Source organism: Sinohyriopsis cumingii, chromosome 7 (assembly GCF_028554795.1).
Source record: "Sinohyriopsis cumingii isolate HCF-2022 chromosome 7, ASM2855479v2, whole genome shotgun sequence".
In the NCBI taxonomy this organism is placed as follows: domain Eukaryota; kingdom Metazoa; phylum Mollusca; class Bivalvia; order Unionida; family Unionidae; genus Sinohyriopsis; species Sinohyriopsis cumingii.
Genome location: NC_142967.1, coordinates 109,506,107 through 109,526,365, shown reverse-complemented (window position 1 = coordinate 109,526,365; position 20,259 = coordinate 109,506,107). Strand labels below are relative to the sequence as shown.

Here is a 20,259-nt window from a genome sequence, read left to right as displayed (position 1 = left end):
TGATGACCCAGAAGTCAATCTTAAATGTTTTATTATCCCTCGTTATACTGCTCCGTTTACAAATGAAAGCTATACCCGAAAGCCTTACTACGTTATACATGAAAGCTATACCAGAAAGCCTTACAACAGTTATACATGAAAGCTATACCCCGAAAGCCTTATTACGCTTACACATGACAGCTATATCAGAAAGCCTTACTACAGTTATACGTGACAACTATACCAGAAAGCCTTACTATGGCTATACATGAAAGCTATACCCGAAAGCCTTACTACGGTTATACATGATAGCTATACCAGAAAGCCTTACTACGGTTATACATGAAAACTTTGCTAGAAAGCCTTACTACGGTTATAAATGAAAGCTATGCCAGAACGCCTTACTACAGTTATACATGAAAGCTATACCCGAAAGCCTTACTACGGTTATACATGAAAACTATATCAGAAAGCCTTACTACGGTTATACGTGACTACTATACCGGAAAGCCTTAATACAGTTATACATGAAAGCTATACCCGAAAGCCTTACTACGGCTATACATGAAAGCTATACCCGAAAGCCTTACTACGGTTACACGTGACAACTATACCAGAACGCCTAACTATGGCTATACGTGACAGCTATACCAGAAAGCCTTCTTACGCTTATACATGAAAACTATGCCAGAAAGCCTTACTAAAGTTATACATGAAAACGATGCTAGAAAGCCTTACTACGGTTATAAATGAAAGATATGCCAGAACGCCTTACTACAGTTATACATGAAAGCTATACCCGAAAGCCTTACTACGGTTATACATGAAAACTATATCAGAAAACCTTACTACGGTTATACGTGACAACTATACCAGAACGCCTAACTATGGCTATGCGTGACAGCTGTACCAGAAAGCCTTCCTACGGTTATACATGAAAACTATGCCAGAAAACCTTACTACGGTTATACATGAAAGCTATACCAGAAAGCCTTACTACGGTTATATATGACAGCTATACCAGAAAGCCTTAATACATGAAAACTATGCCAGAAAGCCTTACTACGGTTATACGTGACAACTATACCAGAACGCCTAACTATGGCTATACGTGACAGCTATACCAGAAAGCCTTCCTACGGTTATACATGAAAACTATGCCAGAAAGCCGTACTACGGTTATACATGAAAGCTATACCCGAAAGCCTTACTACGGTTATACATGAAAACTATATCAGAAAGCCTTACTACGGTTATACGTGACTACTATACCGGAAAGCCTTACTACAGTTATACATGAAAGTTATACCCGAAAGCCTTACTACGGTTATAAATGAAAGTTATACCCGAAAGCCTTACTACGGTTATACGTGACAACTCTACCAGAACGCCTAACTATGGCTATACGTGACAGCTATACCAGAATGCGTTGATACGGTTATACATGATTTTAATTTAGATAGAAATGTGACTTTAACTCATTAATGTATACATCAACTGTGCAATCTTTCCTGCGCATGTTGTGCCCAATACACAACATCAGGGTTGTTGTATCCAATACACAATCAGGGACTTAGATTTTGCCATGTGGCTTGTATAACTTCACTTTCAGAAAGCCTCTGTGGTCAAGAAAATGATGTATCACTTTCATGCAAATGAACAAAACTGAATCTTCAGTCCCAAGTTATTTTAATCCCTCTAATCCTGTATACAGAAGTAATCTTTAGATCCAAATGCCAAGCCATCTATGCTAGGAAACCTAATTTAGCTTATGAATCTACCATCATTTAGAAGAGTAAAAAATCAATTTTGTCACAATGTAAAAGTTTCCATTCCAAGAATTTCACCTTTGTTAATAAATACATGCAATATAATGTTGGATATTTGTAATTTAAAAAGATTTGCCTACCAATCATCTAATATTCCATACATCCATGTAATCAGATTGTTTGAAATAGGCAGCTGCTGATGCAACATCCAATGGCACCTAGCAGCACCATCTGTAACTGAATAATTGATGAAACCTCCGCTTTTACTGCATAAATAACAGACATGCTCAAATCTTGGAACTAGGTCAAAACTAAAAAATGAAATAAACGGAAATTTCATAACCTTTTAGATACCTTTTCATGATTGAAATCCTTGCAAAGCCTTGAATGTGATAACTCATTAACATCTAAAATCTTTCTGAAACACTATTTTTTCGTAAAATCTGTAAATAAATATCTAGTATTGTTGGTTTCATGGTCACATTGAAATAAAAGGTAATGACAGGAAAGATAGAGCGGGTATAGTTGTCTTCTAATTATCCATTCTGAATGTTGGATTCTCGATATTTATATCACGATATTATTTAAATTAGCACATTTGACATGTTTGGCAAAATACTAGCAAAGCTAACTCAACAAGCAATCTTTGGAATATGGAGTGACAACGCTTATAGAAAACAAATCAGACAGATGAGGTGGTTGTGTATTTATCATGTCAGGGATTGACCTTAATGCTAATTAAATCCCTTATATTGATATTAAGATAATAGTCAGGGTATGACCTTAGTGCTAATTAAATGTCTTCCCTTGTATTAAGATAATAGTCAGGGTATGACCTAAGTGCTAATTAATTGTCTTATCTTGATATTAAGATAATAGTCAGGGTATGACCGTAGTGCTAATTAAATGTCTTATCTTGATATTAAGATAATAGTCAGGGTATGACTTAAGTGCTAATTAAATGTCTTATCTTGATATTAAGATAATAGTCAGGGTATGACCTTAGTGCTAATTAAATGCCTTATCTTGATATTAAGATAATAGTCAGGGTACGACCTTAGTGCTAATTAAATGCATTATATTGATATTAAGATAATAGTCAGGGTATGACCTTAGTGCTAATTAAATGCATTATATTGATTTTAAGATAATAGTCAGGGTACGACCTTAGTGCTAATTAAATGCATTATATTGATATTAAGATAATAGTCAGGGTATGACCTTAGTGCTAATTAAATGCATTATATTGATTTTAAGATAATAGTCAGGGTACGACCTTAGTGCTAATTAAATGTCTTAGCTTGATATTAAGATAATAGTCAGGGTATGACCTTAGTGCTAATTAAATGTCTTAGCTTGATATTAAGATAATAGTCAGGGTATGACCTTAGTGCTAATTAAATGCATTATATTGATTTTAAGATAATAGTCAGGGTATGACCTTAGTGCTAATTAAATGTCTTTGCTTGATATTAAGATAATAGTCAGGATACGACCTTAGTGCTAATTAAATGCATTATTATTGATATTAAGATAATAGTATGTGTCTTTTCTTGCATTATCAGTAAATGAACAAAATGAATGTTTTAAAGTTTACAAAGAAAGGTATACCAATTCATAAACATTTAAGTATTGAGAAGTGCATTATATTTATATTTGTATTTAATGAAAATAGTTTTCTATGATTTTAAGAAAAATGAATAATTTATAAGCTGTTTAGATTTTACCTTTGAGCTCCAACGATCATAGTCCAGAACAGCGTATGGGATTGTTCATTGTCTCTCTTTGTCATCCGTCTGTTAGCACAAGGTTTCTATCCCTGCTCCTCGTAATTGCCTTGGAGGATTGCCATGAAACATTGCACACACATGCACCCCACGGTCTACATGGTCATAGATTAAAAGGAGCTTCTTGCATATTCAATATGGCTACCACGGTTACTGTCTTGAAAATCATTGTATTGCTACTTTTCCAGAATGGGTGGGGTTATCATCATGGGATTTTCACTAAAAGACTTTTTATGATGTCTAGTTGGTCCTAAATGAAAATGGTGCCAGTCTGACATCTATCATGGCAGACATTTTAAAAATCATGATGTTGCTATTAATCCTGAATGACTGGTCATATCACCAAGAGATTCTCACCAAAGGACTGGTCATATCAACATGAGATTCTTACCAAAGGAATGGTCACATCAACATGGGGTTCTCACTAAAAGACTTGGTATGATATCATTTGACCGAAATGGAAATGGATCTGATCTAATGTCCAATATGTCCTCCCTAGTGTCCATCTTGAAAAATCTTGTTATTGCTACTCCTCCTACATGGAAGGTTCATTATGAGGTTTTCCGCTACAGTACTTCTTATGATGTCTATTTCATCCTAAATGTAAATGGTACTGACCTGACTTCCAATATACTGGCCGTCAAGACAACTTTCCGGTGACTACTCCCCCTGAATGAATGATTATTGCGATAGCCTAAAAGACTTCTAGTGATGTATACTTTGTCCTAAAAAACAGTGCCAGTCTGACATCCCTTGTGTTCACAACTTAATCTAATTAGAAAATCTTGTTATTGCAGAAACATTTCCAAGATAGTTTTAACACTCATCAGTTAAAAGGAAAAAATGGTCTTCAATTGCTGATTTTTTTATTGTCGAGTAGAGCATCAGTCCCTGCAAGGGATTCTTGTCTACAGTTGATTCTCTGTGATTAATCCAGGCATGTCTAATTGCAAGGTGTAAGGGAGACAACACTGCACTTTACTAAACGGTGCAGTTTTGCTGACATATTATAATGGTTTTTGTTTTCACCGTAGACACCTTCAATAATACGTAAATGAAGTTATGATAATAATTAAAAGCAGTTCATCTTGGTTGATGGTATTACTGCACTAATTGTGTTATGTATTGCAAAACATTAATTGATGTATTGTTGCACAAACGGGAGTATTACTTCACTACTTAAGATACTACTTCACTACCTGATGTATTATTACACTAATTGATGTATTATTACACTAATTGATGTATTATTACACTAATTGATGTATTATTAAATTACTTGCGGCACCACTACACTGAGGTGCTACTACACTAAATGTGGTATTACTACACTAACTGAGGTACTAGTACAACTGCACCAATCAGATGATATTACACTGTGTTTTGATTTCCTTCAACATGCCATGAAATTATATTTTCTTTCTAAGCCATTGTAATCAGACCCATAGAAGAGTTATCTTCCTTAAGAATTTAGCATGCTGTTAATTTCTTCCATTTTTACAAGATTGTGCTTTGTTTGATATACACAGGATTGTGATGATGTACTGTTGAATTATACATGTACACGTTACTTTATACAATGTTTGGCACCTTTGCATCCATAATTCTGCATTTAGAACAAGAAGGCGGTTATATTGGTGTGCATATCAGACGTTAGTTGTACGTAATTGTGTTCCTTTTCCAAGTAAGGGTTCCTCATTCTGTCTATTTGTAATGCTTAAATGGGGAAACATTGACTGGCAACATGTGAGATGGGGATATCTTGCCAAAGCAATATCAAATATAAATTGTTGTTACGTGTCATCTATATTGGTATTCTGTTTGGTTGGATGATTGTTATTCCCTTTAAATAGGTAATGTATTCCTATAATTGCATGGTCAAGTAAATTATAGAAACATCTTAAAGCAAAGTCTCCTTTATACAATTTTGTTCTAATTCAGTTTACTCAAATAATGGAAATGCTGATCAAAGCCATCTTCCAATACTTCACGCAGTGATGACAGAAAAGACACTATGAAGGGTAAGAACAGTAACGGAACCGAGGCAGGTATGTGATGAAAGTTTACTCTGAATCCATCCATGAGGCCAACGTTTATCTTAGGTTCCATCAAGTGAAGCATCAAGACTTCAATATTCCTCCTGCAAGATACACTTTCCACAATGATAATATAAGCATCAGAATGAATAATTGACCGCTCTTCTATGACATTTTAAAAGTCTACGTATACATATCAAATTATATTTTGTTCATCAAATATACTAAATAATCTGATGACACTCCAAATATGAAATTTCAGTATTTCTGAATGTTTATATGTTATCTAGATATCATTTCCTCCGTCAAATCCTTCACAATTGATTTTTAAATTTCTCCATGTTACATCATCAGTAAAGTTTGATTTTGGCCAAACAGGATATGTTAGTGATGTTATATATATATGTATCTGATTTAATTCTATTTATTTTAATTTAATTGTTTGTCAGTTTTAAATTTTCTATTCATTTATATGCTATTATAATGTAAATGTATTCAATGGAGATGATATTTTTCCAGACATCTCATTCTGAATCATTCTTTCGTAAACACCAAGTGTTGATCTAAATCTTAACCATGTTTCAGAAATTGTAACAACCTTCGCAAGCAAGTTCTATTTTATTTTAAAATGATTTTTTTTTTGTCGTCAGGGTCATTTTTGGTGTACGTTACTTAAACACGATCAGTGATCTTTTCGATTTCGGAATTCCTTTTTTTTTCATTACTACGCATTTGTCAGTTTTAATAGAGATGCTTTGAGAGAAATTTCTCAGTTTTGGGCTTTTTACACTGATGTGAAGTTATTTTGGAGTAGCCAGATTCTGAGTTATAATTTTTTTCAGATCAGTTGGATTTCAAAAGGATTCATTCTTTTTTCTCTGGAAATATTTTGAGGAGTGCTCACACCGAAAATTTGGAAAGACATTGCTTACAAATTAAATTTGGATTTCCAACACCAGAGTGCCATTATTTGCATTTTTAAGAGGAACTGTATCTAAGCACAGTACTGACTACAGTATACGTCATCGTCATTCATCTTGGATTTTTAATCAGGATTCGAGCTTGAAATTATTAGAACATTTATTACCAGAACTTTGGTAATTTAATTCGCTGATTATTCCTAGATTATTTTTGGATTTTATAATTGAAACCGTAAGTTCTTCTCCTTTTTCTTTCATTTCTACAGAACTTTCCGGGAAAATAAATTATTTGTTAAATTTTTAAAGCTTGATTTTTTTCACTTTTTCTATGTTACTGTTTTTTTTCGAGCTTAAGTACCTAACAGTGTATAATCACTTCGATCTGGATTTTTTCTTTCATGTTACAGTCGCTCCAAATTCCTTATATATCAATTTAATTTTCTCTGTGATACTTTTGGTCGTTAATTTCATCGACTGAATTCTTGTTTCGGGAAAAATATTTAACCAATTTGTGATCAGATTCTCATATTTAACCAATTTCATCTGATCGAAATATTTTATTATCTATCACGTAGCCCTTATTCAATTGATCAACAATCACTTGCTGAGCTCTTTTTAATTGGTTAAATGTCTTGTCTTGAATTTCATCTGCAGGCAACTTTCCAACGTTACACTGAAATAAATTATTCATTTATGATTGTTTTGCATATATGACTTCAATTTCTCCTCTGAATCATATTCATACTATATTTGTCTTGCATTGTCAGCTTTATCAATATCGGGTTGTTCCTTTTTTATTCGATCGCCGATGCTGGTCTTCAAAATCTCATCGACATCGATTTTTTCGAGACTCACTTTACCATGACTGTTTTTAGCAACCAGATATAATAATCATCTGTTGGTGTTTGTATAATTTTATATCTCGTATCTTTCATCATCATTGCAAATAATATCGGTTATACAAAAATTCTGGAATTAATTGATTCGGTAATATCCATCATATATGTAAGTCCACATAGATTTGTTAATTCATCAGAATTAGGGGCTCTATACGCATCTTTACTTCGTTATTAATTAATCTTTCACGATCAATTATTAATTTTCTAATATCTACACAATTCATGGGAAGTTTACTATGCATGTTTTTTTTTGACATGGCTGAATAGTTCATTTCATTTATGCACCTAAATCTGTGTAATGCTTGTTTTGTTGCCTCTACAGATCCTAATTCGTATGAAAATACACACGTTAGAAAATCTCGCATCTGTTATACTAACTCCAGCCTCAGGTGTATCATTGTATATAACGACATCTACATCATTATATGCATTGGTGACATCGGCGAAATCTAAATTGTTTTCTTAACGACTTGTATCAGCGTGATGATATCGCACACGAAATCCTCGTGACTGTAATATTTTGCCCAAACCTTCCACTGAATAAACTGTACCGGACCTATAATGTCTGAACACAGCTATCTTCTCGCCACGTGGAGATCTTTGATTTATTTTAAATAATAAATATAAATTATCATTATCTGAGTTTTCAACAATAAATTTTCTATCATGATCGGTTTTATAATCATGAATGATAAATTTCATGTTCGTTCTGTATAATTTAAATAAATTGAGATCATCTTCATTAGCGTCTGCATCAAGGATGACATTACGCCCAGATGCACTAACTAGCTTTCAAAACTTACTCCAATATATTTTATATGATGGCTCGTTTTTGAATATCTGTCGTCGTATTCCATGCCATTCATCAACTATTAGCACAAATGGAACCCTTTTACTATGTGAAATGATTTTATCTGAACGATCATTCTGCGCTTATCACCAGGTTTAAACGCTATATCTCCAGTAATATTCATGCAAGATTCAATCTTATAATTTGCCCTTGTATTTTTTCTGTAAATATGTTTCTGTAGCTACTGATGAGTACAGATTGATCTTCTTGTACATATTTTGATGAGTACAGATTGATCTTCTTGTACAGATTTTGATGAGTACAGATTGAACTTCTTGTACAGATTTCGATGAGTACAGATTAATCTTCTTGTACAAAATTTGATGAGTACAGATTGATCTTCTTGCACGGAATTTGATGAGTACAGATTGATCTTCTTGTACAGATTTTGATGAGTACAGATTGATCTTCTTGTACAGGTTTCGATGAGTACAGATTGATCTTCTTGTACAGATTTCGATGAGTACAGATTGATCTTCTTGTACAGATTTCGATGAGTACATATTGATCTCCTTGTACATATTTCCAAGCAGCCTCTGATTTTCCCATCCCATATTCAGATCCATAAATATAATCTAAAAGTAGTAAAGGGGGGCACATTACGTACAATGGGAATTAGCATTACAGGGACCCCTGGGTCACTTTACGTACAATGGAAATTTAACATGGCGAAAAATCGTGGGTCACTTTACGTACAAGGGGAATTTAACATGGGAATAAATCGTGGGTCACTTTACGTACAAGGGGAATTTAACATGGGGAATAGAGTTTGGGTTTGTTTAGGGACAAGGGGAATGGAACATGGGATTTTGTTTTTTTTTTAAAAAAAGGGGTAGGCAATGGAAAGGCTATCTCTTTTCGAGAAATATGGCTGGCCCTGAAAAGGGCCTTTTGTTTTTCTTCTGCTTCTAATTTCTTCTTTTCCTCCACCAACTTCTTATTTTCTCACCTACATTCTTTTTCTTCTTTTTTTTCTCCTCCTCTTCTTTCTTCTCTTCCTCCTCTTCTTTCTTCCTCTTCTCATTTTCTTCTTCTTTTACAATTTTTTTATTCCATGCTCTCATCCTTATCCTTTCCTCTTCATCCTCCTTCTCCTCCTTTATTTCTTTTAACAGATCACTGATGATTACCTTCATTTTTCGTAAATTGTTTATCTCCATCTTCACTCGATGGGGACTATAAGAGTAGTGATCCTCGTTTAGGTTAACCAACATTGCTCAAACATTCCTAAATTGTCCAGGACGTTTTGCAATTTTTCCATTTTGTTAAGGTGGTTCGAAGCCATCTTCTTTTTTATTCTTTGTAGAATGGTTTGAACGACGAATACTGTGGGTTCTTATAGTGAAAGCGCGGACGTGATGGAAAACATCCCCCTAAGACATAAAAATTGAGTTAGTTAGTTAGTTAGTTGGATTATAGTGGTTTTCGTTCTTTTGAACATGTACCACTTTTTTATTCACGCACTGCGTGATTTTTAATTACTCCTGGGGGAAGGAAAAGGAGCCTCATCCCCCAGGCTTTTACCTAGATCATGACCAAACATCGCGCGGACGTGAAGGAAAACATTCCCCTACTTTTTCATTTCATATAATAAAACCCAAACTATACTCTTCACATACGCTAAGAAACCTATAATCTACTATTCACACAAACGTACGCTAGCCTTTACTAACACATACACTCACACAATTAAAAAAAGAGTTAGTGTTTATATTCACACTACTCTACCTACACACATTGGCAAATTGATCGTTATTTCTTTTCTTGAGTATTGAGTAGCCCTGAAAAGGGCTGTTTTTTTTAACCCTAGATGCACCTATCTAATGGTTGCACCTTCCTGGCCTGGCGCCACACACGCATCTTCTTCCCCAGTCTTCTTTCACCTTTCTTCTGGGGAGCGCAGAGGGAGGATGATTCGCTTCAGCACCCCAATCCTCTGTCTCGGGAATATTGTACGACATCCTCTCTCCTATTTTCTTTTCCTCTTCTTCCCTCTCTCTTCTCTCCTCCTCTTCTTTCTTTATTCTTGCTTCTTCTACGATAGCCTCCGCTGATAGTTCATTTACTATGCGCCTGGCATATTCCAGGTGCATCTGGAGTTCTAACAGTTTCACAATTCTGGTGTTCATTCTTCTGGTGGTGTTGATCAATCAACAAGGGTAGCTGGACTGCCGAACGAGTTTCAATTTATACTGAAAGCGCGGACGTGATGGAAAACATCCCCCCAATAACATAAAATTGATCTTACCTAGATCATGACCAAACAACAACGCGCGGACCTAAAAGAAACACTCACTCACTTTTTTTATGCTACCCATCACTATTTTAAAATTTTTTATAAATCACTTCAAGGGACTATCCACATGCGCAAAGCAATCCAATCTAACCCCAAATATACACCTCAAACACCAAAAAAGACATCATTTTAATCTACTATCCATACCAACGTACGTGAGCACTTACAAACACAAACACACAAACACATACCCTCACATTTTTTAAAAAGAGTTAGTGTTTATTTTCACACTACTCTACCTACACACATTGGCAAATCGATCGTTATTTCTTTTCTAGAGTATTGGGTAGCCCTGAAAAGGCTGTTTTTTTTTTGTTTGCTATGGCATTCTTTTTTTAGTTTCTAAGAATGCGATGTCCTCTGAGGATAGACTTTCTGGCGATAGGTCTGCTTCTTCGGAAAGAGAAGAAGAACTCTTTGGTGTCGATACGACAATCGACAAAGCCTCTGTCAGCTTCAGGTTGCTGCTGTTGTTGTTGTTGTTGTTGCTGTTGTTGCTGCTGTTGCTGTCTCTGAAGTCTGTACTTTTCTGTCCATTCTTCTTTCTCCCTGTTCATTTCTTCTCTGAAGAGCTCTTCTATCAGGTCTTCAGTGATTTTTAACATTCTCACATTCTCTATTTCTTCTGGCTTCGGTATCAGACTGTGTCTGACCCTATGCAAATTCACGTAGGCTTCGTTGAGTTTAGCTAGTTTGGAGCACATCTTCTTAGGAGGATGAGTCGACAATGGATGGTTAGACTGGAAACAACCCTGGTTCTTAAAGTCAAAGCGCGGACGTGAAGGAAAACATCCCCCACACGGTTTTCGAGTCGCAACGTTCAGTGAGTGTCATGAGAGGGATAGTAAGAAATGAAAGAGCATCAATCCAACATTCTTATAGCTAAACAAAAGACAAAGGCATTTTTTTCAAAACACAAAATTTTTTATTCAAAAATCACTTAACACTAAACAACAACTCTAACATTTTTTAACAATAATCCAACACTATAACATCAAACAATTTTTTTTCAAATCACAAACATTTTTTCTCAATTGACAATCTACTTTAAACAGGGCTGACAACGTTGTGATTTCCACTGTTGGAAATCATTAGGCCATTGATGGACACTACGTTTCCTAGCTTGAGACAAAAGATAAGCATAATGGTCATAAAACCATCGATCTACTTTCACATCGTTTCTAGCAGAAGAACGAGGATCAAAATGAGTCACTAAATGTTCTAAGGAATAGCCCAGGCTGCGATGATGCAGAAAATACACACAGTACTGTCCACACACCAAGGAATCTGTGCCTTGTAATTACACATTATTGAATCGGGTGGTTTGAGCATTTCTTCTCATAAAGTCAATGATATCGTCTTCCAAAGGGGGCAATCCGTACGAATCGAAATATTCCACACATCCTTCTTGAGGAAAGTAGACGGCTACCCAGTGGGTTCCTGGGAGATGACTGTCGTCCGTGTTGATCACGTAAGCTTGATGGTCTTTAGGTTTGCGATGAGGGAGTTCATCTTTAGCACAGACGACAGGATTCCAAGAAGACGTATACGAACTGTGGTTCAAAAGGTAATAAAGTTCCCAGGTATCCATTTGTGTGGTTTTTTTCTTCTTCTTCACAGGTAATAATAAGTTGTCAATTCGATCCTGACTTTTTGCTTGAAAATGTCTGACGAATAAACGGTTATTCGTTCTGTTTCCTCACTCTGATTCAGGAGAGCTTCGATACGATGGATCTCTTGAGTGGTTAATGGTGGACAAGAATGTTCACGCAAGTCTTTATACCACTGGTGCAACACGTCTTTGTCCGAGATGAGACTCCAAGCTTCGTCCAGATATTCGTCCAATTTTTCTTCTTGACTCAGCATCAGACATTTATCGTGTTGAATTTGACTGGGATGATCGTTTTGACATCCATAGCAATTTTTCTTGACCAATTCTGTTATTTTTTCAGCCAAGTGTTTGGCAAAACAGGAGACTAAATGGGCTTCTTGTTCTGGCCATCTCGACTTCATCATGATCACTTCTTCTTTTTCCACGGTCTCCTCACATTTCATGTCCAAAGTTTCTCCACTAGGTAAAGAGGGATAACAGTCTAACATGGTTTCTAGTAATCTAGAATGACTTCTCCCAAACTGTTGATTTCTATGGTGTTATCGAATTCTGCATACAGGATGACGTTCAACGTTGGATTAACAGGGTCTTGGATTGCAAACTGAAGTTCCACACGAATCTGGCCAGATTTTATAGGGTGGAAATGTCCCTCGTCGCTGCCTTGGTCTGGAGTGAAATCAAAACCCCACAAAGCATAGCCTCCTGCATAATCCTCGTACGTAATACCGTGACTGGTGTTGGTTCCTAACTGTCCCGTGGCTTCGTACAGGGACAAGTACGACCTCAAGTAATTGTTCTGGGCAAAGGTAGGTTCGAAAGGTCGGGTACACAAGGTCTTGCCATCGCGACTGACTTCGATCTTGGACACGCCAAAGTGTTGAAACTCAAAAGGATTTTCGTTGTGGACTCCATTGAAAGATGAATTCCTGACGATACCAACGATCAAACGTTTGGGTAACTGTCCTTGGAACAGATGATCTTCGATCATGGATCGCTGTCCAGTGGGAATGGTGAAGGTTTTCACTTCCACGCGTCGAATCGGATACTTGGCGGTCGTTCTGCTCAACGTCTGACTGACGTCGTTTCCTACTTTAGGTAACACTTCCACACGACGCACGTAAAGTCGGGCTTCTTGAATGATGGTTTTGTAAGTGGCATCATGAGACATCAAATGGAAAGCAGCAGTGCTACGATTCAGTCTCAGGCGGATATCCACTCCGTTCAGCAAATACTTTTCTTGTAACCACATGTCCAAATGCAAACGATCCATCAGTTCTAAACTTCGCCCTAAAAGAATTTTAGTTCTACGTGTGTTAAACCCCACATTGTGAGGATCGTCATCTACTGTCAGGGCTGTGTCGTTAAACGTGGTTGCACCGGCCGTGTCAGGTTTCCATACCACGCAAGCATCCAGATGAGTATTCTTGGCTTCTTTTCCGTACGTCAAGAGATTTTCCAAGTAGGCACGATATGGGTAAGTATCAATGCTGCTGCTGACCAGTTTGTTATTCAAGTACAAGTCCACTTCGCTGAACAAGGAATGCATGAAATTGTTGACGGGCGCTACCCTATCATTGGCTCCAGGATTGGTGTTGTCCGTTTTGATCACTTTCACTTTCAAATACAGGTAACTGCTATTCAGATCGATGTAATCTTCGGGCTGTCCTTTGATTTCGAACTCGATGGGAGCTGATTCCGTCAAAGAGGAGACGGGATGAAATTCCACCCATTGGGATTCTTGCATCGTCATCATGGTGGGTGGCATAGCAAACAGATCCAGTTCCGACTTGGAACAAGCGCAAGACTCTCGGTGCATCATTTTTTTGTTTCTTTCTCAATAATCGAAAACGTCTAAGTCTCGAACGGTTCTTCTTTTCTTGGCCTTTCTCGCTTGAAGTCTGGTGAAAGGGTGTTTTCTGCGTCGTCTCTTTCTGCCTTGTCCTTGCTGAATGCCTGACTCGGTAGCGTGCAGGGCATTTATAGGTGTGTCTCGTCGGCCCAAAATGTCTTTGCCCGTTTGCAGCAAGACATTTTTGCCTGCCCTCATGAAGGCTTCTTTAGGGTTTTGTTTGTCGATGATGACATTTTGGAGAAATTCTTTGCCTTGCGTCAGTGCCGCATCTTTCAATGCGTGCAATCCGCGTGTCACCATCGGTTTCGAGACCGGGGCCACCGAACGAAAGGCTGATTTTAACATGTCTCCTAAACCGTGTCCTCGCAGTCGTGCAACCCCTCGGTACACTGGGTACATGACTTATTTACGAGTCGTGAGAGAACCGTTTTCGAAAATGGAGTTTCACCGTGACTTTTCCTTTGGTGAATGGAATATTTTATCCCAAATCTCCTTTTATAGCAATGTTGACCGTGTCCAAATACGACTTGCTGACAGGCAAATAGCGAGGATGTACAAATTCGCGGTGGACGTGGTAAGTGTTTCCACCTTCCTCGTCAGTGGCCGTGGCAGAATTTACTTTGAAAGGAATGACACGCAGTAACGGTACGGAGGTGTGTCCCACCACGTTGTACTCCACCACATCGGAGTACACGAAGATCAAATTCAGTCCTTGGTTCAGTTCTACCGGGTAACGAAAATACCTTGCAAAATGCCCGGCGTTGTCAATCTATGCCATTTTAATCGTTTTGGTCTGCTTATCCGTGACCATATTGAGGTCTCCACCCAAAATGTCATACAATCCAGGGCAACATTTAATACGTATACTTTTTTCCTCACTTTCAAATCTGATGAGTAGACGGTGAGACAGTTTGTGGTACTCAATGGTGACACGTTTACCTACTTTGGTCAGAACTTTGTCAAAGGCTGCATATAATTTGTCAGCGATGGCCTCCACCAGATGTTGGCCACTAAAATAATGGCCTGGGTTAATTTTAAAGTGATAAACGTAAAGAGGAGGAGAAGTGTCACTGCTGAGTATTGGGACCTTGGGAAGTGATTTATGTTGAGGAGTGGCCGTCATGGTTTGCTGCAATGTTGGGTCCAGAATTTCAACCTCAAAAGTGTTTTGGGTTTCAGTGATGTTTTTGATTTGTGTTGGGTGAATCATTTCTACCAAAGCCACTTCCCAATGGGCTTCGTGATCTAAGGGGATGGCCTGAGGTAATTTGGCCGTGTAACAGCACAACGTGTTGTGGGGAAACACCTCCATGGAACTGTCACTGGGTAAGGTTAAGTAAAATTGGTTTTGATGACTCATAATTCCAGAGTTCTGTGGCTGTCCGAGGGGTTATTACTGGACGTCAGAGGCGTGTCTCCGCCCAAAATGGGGTTCTGGTTGTGGTTGTTGGAGTGGTGACTGACACTGGTACTGGACACAAGGTTCCCGTTCGAGGAGAATTTCAGGGAGGGATTGGGAAGCAGGTAACCGATACAACTGCTCAATAAAATGGTCCACAATTGTTTGTCTCCTTGTTGCAAACTCAAATTGGCGATGGCTGCCCCGATGACACAATACACCACGAAGATTTGGCAGAAAAAGACGATTTGCGTTTTAGGCACACGTTCTCCACACCACACCCACAAGGGTTGTTTTTGTAAATCTTGTACAGAAGAACTAGGGGAAGGAGGAGTGGTCGACGTAGCTGCGTCTGCTGTGTGAAAGGGCATGATGGTCACTTCTTTTTATAGTCGATGACTTGCGAAGCGTCGATCCAAGAATCGAAACTGGGCGGATATCCTTTCCAACGTACTTTCACTTCTTTGACACGTCGTTTGCCCACTTTACGGGTTCTGCGTTCGAGAATGCTTTCGATGTCGTACACGTCGTCTTCTTTTTTGGTGACACGTTGTAACTCGGGCAAATAAAACGTTCCTTTGAGCACTTCTCCGTTCATGTCTTCCAATTTATAGACGGCAGGATGACGGCCATGCACTCGTCCAGTGACGCGAAACAATTCGGTCGTCCAGTTAGGTAAGTAACCTTTGTCGAAAGTGCGTTTGGTTTTGCCAATGCGCACCCAATCTCCTACGGTCAACTCTCCACTTTTCTTGGGGACAGCCCTCGTCGGGGACGTACCAAACAGACGCTCGAACACCAACACTTCGTTGTCGGGAGTCACGTCTTGCGGGGCACGTCCGATGCTTCGATGGTAAGATTGGTTGTACGCTTGCACCAGGTGCGGTAAGATGTCGATGTACTTCAGAGTGTGGTGATGCGTAAAATATTTCCACATGCGTTCTTTCAAAGTGCGTTGAAAACGTTCCACGATGCTGGCTTTGGTTTCGGGATTCTCGGTGGTAAAAAAATGAATGTCACGTTTCTTTAATTCTTTTTGGAAAGCTTGGTTCAGAAATTCGGTGCCTTTGTCCGTTTGCCATCGAAGAGGGCGACGACCGCTTTGTTTCAACACCCGTTGCAGGGCTCGCACTAACTCGCTGCTCGATTTGGAAGTCAAGGGCACGACCCAGGCAAATATGGAAAAGACGTCGATGACACAAAACAAATATTTGTAGCCACGATTGTAGCTGGCCAAATGAGAGACATCGGCTAAATCGGCTTGCCATTGATGATCGATGCCTTCCACTCGGGTGCGACTTCTGGCAAACTTGCGTCGAATGGGTTTGTGTAAAGTGTAGGTAGCTTGTTCTTGTAACCATCGTTGCACTTGAGGTAAACGGAGACTTTTCAGTCGCGTTTTGGCAGCATGATACAATTTTTGAACTCCTGCGTAACCTGCAGGATGCGAAGGATCGTAGTAAATGCTGGCTAAGACTTTTTCCATTTTTTATTTTTTTTGTGCTGGTTGGTGTGTTAATAAGTCACCCACTCTTCGGTGATGCTACTTTGGGTGGGTCGAAAGGGTGGTTTGGAAATGGATTTACGTGTCCGATGGGCTACGGGAGTAGAAGTCGAAGGTAGTGGTGGTGGTGGTGGAGGTGGCAATGGAATGGCTTTGGTTTTCTTTTCTTTTTTCACTTCTGGTTTCCCTTCTTTCTTTTTCACTTCTGTCGAAGGAGGCGTGGACATCATCTTTTTAACCCAAGCTTTCATTTCTTCTCGTTGGGGTGTGGGGGACGGGGTCAACAAGGATGCTGCAATCTTACTCGAAATGGGAGCTGCTGACGGTGTTTGAAACACTTCTCGCATCTCTTCTTCCTCAGGTCTTCGTGGGGTAGCATCTCTGGTGACCCTTGGGGATGGTAGTAGTGGTGGTGGTGGTGGTGGTGGTGGTAATGATGATGGTGCTGGACTTTTCATCAAGGTCTTAAAATCTTTCAGAGTGGGTAAAGCTGTTTCGTCTAAAGCTTTCTGGTGAAAGAGTTGCAGTCGTTGCAAGAGTTGACCGTACTTTTGCGATTTTTCTGTTTCGGACAAATCTTGGCGATCCATCAAAGACTGCAGTTCGTGTTGTAACTGGGACATCTCGCTCAAATTGGGATTGGGAGGTAAATGCGGGGTGCGTTGTTCTTGCCACCGATGGTATTCCATCCATTGTTTGTAAGGCACTAAAGCTAGTTTTCGTCCTTCCATGGGGTTGTCAGCGGTCGATTCTGAGATCTTGGGACTTCCGAGGGCCTTTTTATCTTGCTCCCACCAGTCCTCCCAACATGGTTCCCAAGACTCCTTTCAGTATGGGGCCTAACAAGAGAGGTAAAATGCCTCCACGTTGCACTAACATCTTCTTTTTTTGACGAATGGGAATTTTCTTTTGAACCATTTTCCGAAGAACGTGACGATGTTTGCCTAAGCATTGTTTCTGGTGTTTGGACAAAGGGATCGTGCCTTTCAAAACGTTCAAACAACATTCGCACACGGTATCGATGACCTCTTTGGAGGCCGTTTGAATGAGTTTTTTTCGTAGGGGTGGAGAAGCTTTGGACAGGACAGATAACATGTCCCCATGTTTGGCTAAACGTGGTGGCAGTCCTTTCCTTTTCTTTCCTTGGGGTTTTCTGGAGGGTGACATCTTTGAGTCTTCAGGAGCACCAAAAAACACTGATACCCTACTTGGTCACAGGCCTTTTTTATACTGGAACGCGTCGCCACTGATTGTCTTTACGTCGTATCAGTTTGAGGACAGTCATGACACGTCGTGCAGGGGTACGCAACGGACTAAATCGAGCCAGTTCTTGCTTGGACAAATCCAGTAAACTTTGTAACATGCCCGATCTTTCATGGACTTTGATTTTTGGAGAAGGTACTTTGTGAGGAGCAGCCACTGCCGCTAAATGGGAGGGTCCTGCCACTGGGGAAGTTCTTTTGGGGGTCATCAACGGAGAAGTTCTTGGTGTGATCAACGTCTCCAAGTACTCTTCAGTTCCTGGTGTCATCAACGGAGAAGTGGACAAACGTGAGGATGCCGGAGACGCAGTCACCGCTGTGGCAGATCGTGGTTTGCGAGTGTAAGGTTGCGTCCTAGCCAAAGTGCCTCTCTTGCGACTAGTTTTTTTTTTTTCTGGGGACTTTTTTTCTGTTTCTTTTTCTGGGGGCTTCTTTTCTTTTTCCGGGGTGGTGTCTGGTCAGAGGAGGGTCCTGCCACTGGAGAAGTTCTTCTTGGGGACCTGGTCTTTTTCTTTTTCTTCTTGGGGCTTCGTTGGACTTTTGTCTTGGGGATAACTTTGGGGGCATTAGGATCCCATCTTAAGAGAGAGCTAATGATGACCCCTCCTAGAGTACCGCTTCCTCCAGGTTTCAAAATGATTTGTTTTTTGGTTTGAGTGTCGATGCGGGGATCGGCCAGTTGGACCAAAGCGACTTTGTTTCGATCGAAAAAGCGTTGGGTTTGATGAGGAATCTGAATGATTCCTTGGAGTATTTGACGTGCCGTCACCGTGAACCATCGTAAGACTTCTTTGAGACTAGCTTCTAAGACACGAGCTCGTGTTTGTGGATCTTTTTCTAGACTGATGCCATACAAGGCACGAATCAATTTGACGGGAAGATGCGACTGAAGGGACGTCATGTTCACACTGTGTGAGACAGACGAAAAAGGGTCTGAGGTTTTTATAGATTTTTTTATGTGGAGTGAAATGAAGTCGAGGACGGAGACGTGTACAGGACAGGCCCTCCGTCTTGGCACCAGTGGTGAAACAAGTGGGTACGAAATCGCAAATCCTCGGGAGTCGTAGGTTTCAAATCGACGAGTAAATAGGCGTGTGGAGTTTGAGTGGCATCGTCGTACGCCTGAGTCAGCCAAGGAGTTCCTAACTGTTTGGCTAAGACTTGCACTTGCGATTTATCTCGAGGGCTTTTAAACAAGACCACTAATGCGCATTGAGACTGATGGTGCGATGGACTTTACTTTGTTGAAACAAATTTTGGGTGATGTAAACGACACTGGCATTACGGTGATGCCCTTTGCGCGTGAACCACAATTTAATTTCTTCTTCGTCTTCTCCTAACATGTCGTCGAAAATGACCAAATCGGTTTGACTTGAGTCAGAGACGATGCCGTCGTCTTCTTTAGGAATGCCTTCCACAAACACGATGGAATCGCCTTGACTTTCTCGCAAGAGGTTGTACGCCGATTGCCACTCTTTGTAACACCACACGATCCGTTGAGGTGGCCGATCGATCAAATGATATTTATGTTCGATCAAACGTTTGACGAATTCGGTTTTGCCTGAACCGCTAGGTCCGGCAATGAGCATGTTAAAGGGATGGCGAAGATACAAAGCCTCCCAACTGGCACGATCTAAGTGTTCGTCGATGACTTTGACAGTAGAGGAAGAGGGAGCAGAGACAGTAGAGGTAGCCATGGTGTGAGAAATGTCACTTGTGACACGAAAACAAACAAGACAAGAGTTTATATACTTTTTTTCAGAACACGTTTATTAAATGTTTTTTTTCAAACATGAATACGAAAGACAAAAATACATAAAAGCCAAAGGCTTAAGTACAAGGATAAAAGGCACATGATAACTATGAACGTGGAATAAACACAAGTGTCTTTACAACATGTTTTGGGTAATGTTCTAACCAGTTCTATAGTAGGGGGTAAGGTCACACAAGTGTCCTCCCGAAAGGGTCTTTCAGGTCTGTCCACAACAGTCCTGTCCTGGGTGACGGGTTCTTCTGGCACCGTCACTAACACGGGTTGAAAAGTAACCTTTTTCCTTGAACAACTCTCGTGCATATTGTGCCACTTCTTGGGTC

General features: G+C 39.5%; 1 long non-coding RNA gene across 1 annotated transcript in view; it reads left to right on the top strand.

Annotated features, from left to right (window-relative positions):
* The window catches only part of LOC149795922 (uncharacterized), a 57,369-nt gene that overhangs the window by 25,468 nt on the left and 11,642 nt on the right, over positions 1 to 20,259 (top strand). Inside the window, exon 2 of the long non-coding RNA XR_016422156.1 lies at positions 5,477 to 5,556. This is a non-coding gene — a long non-coding RNA (uncharacterized LOC149795922). The remainder of the gene's footprint in view (positions 1 to 5,476; positions 5,557 to 20,259) is intronic.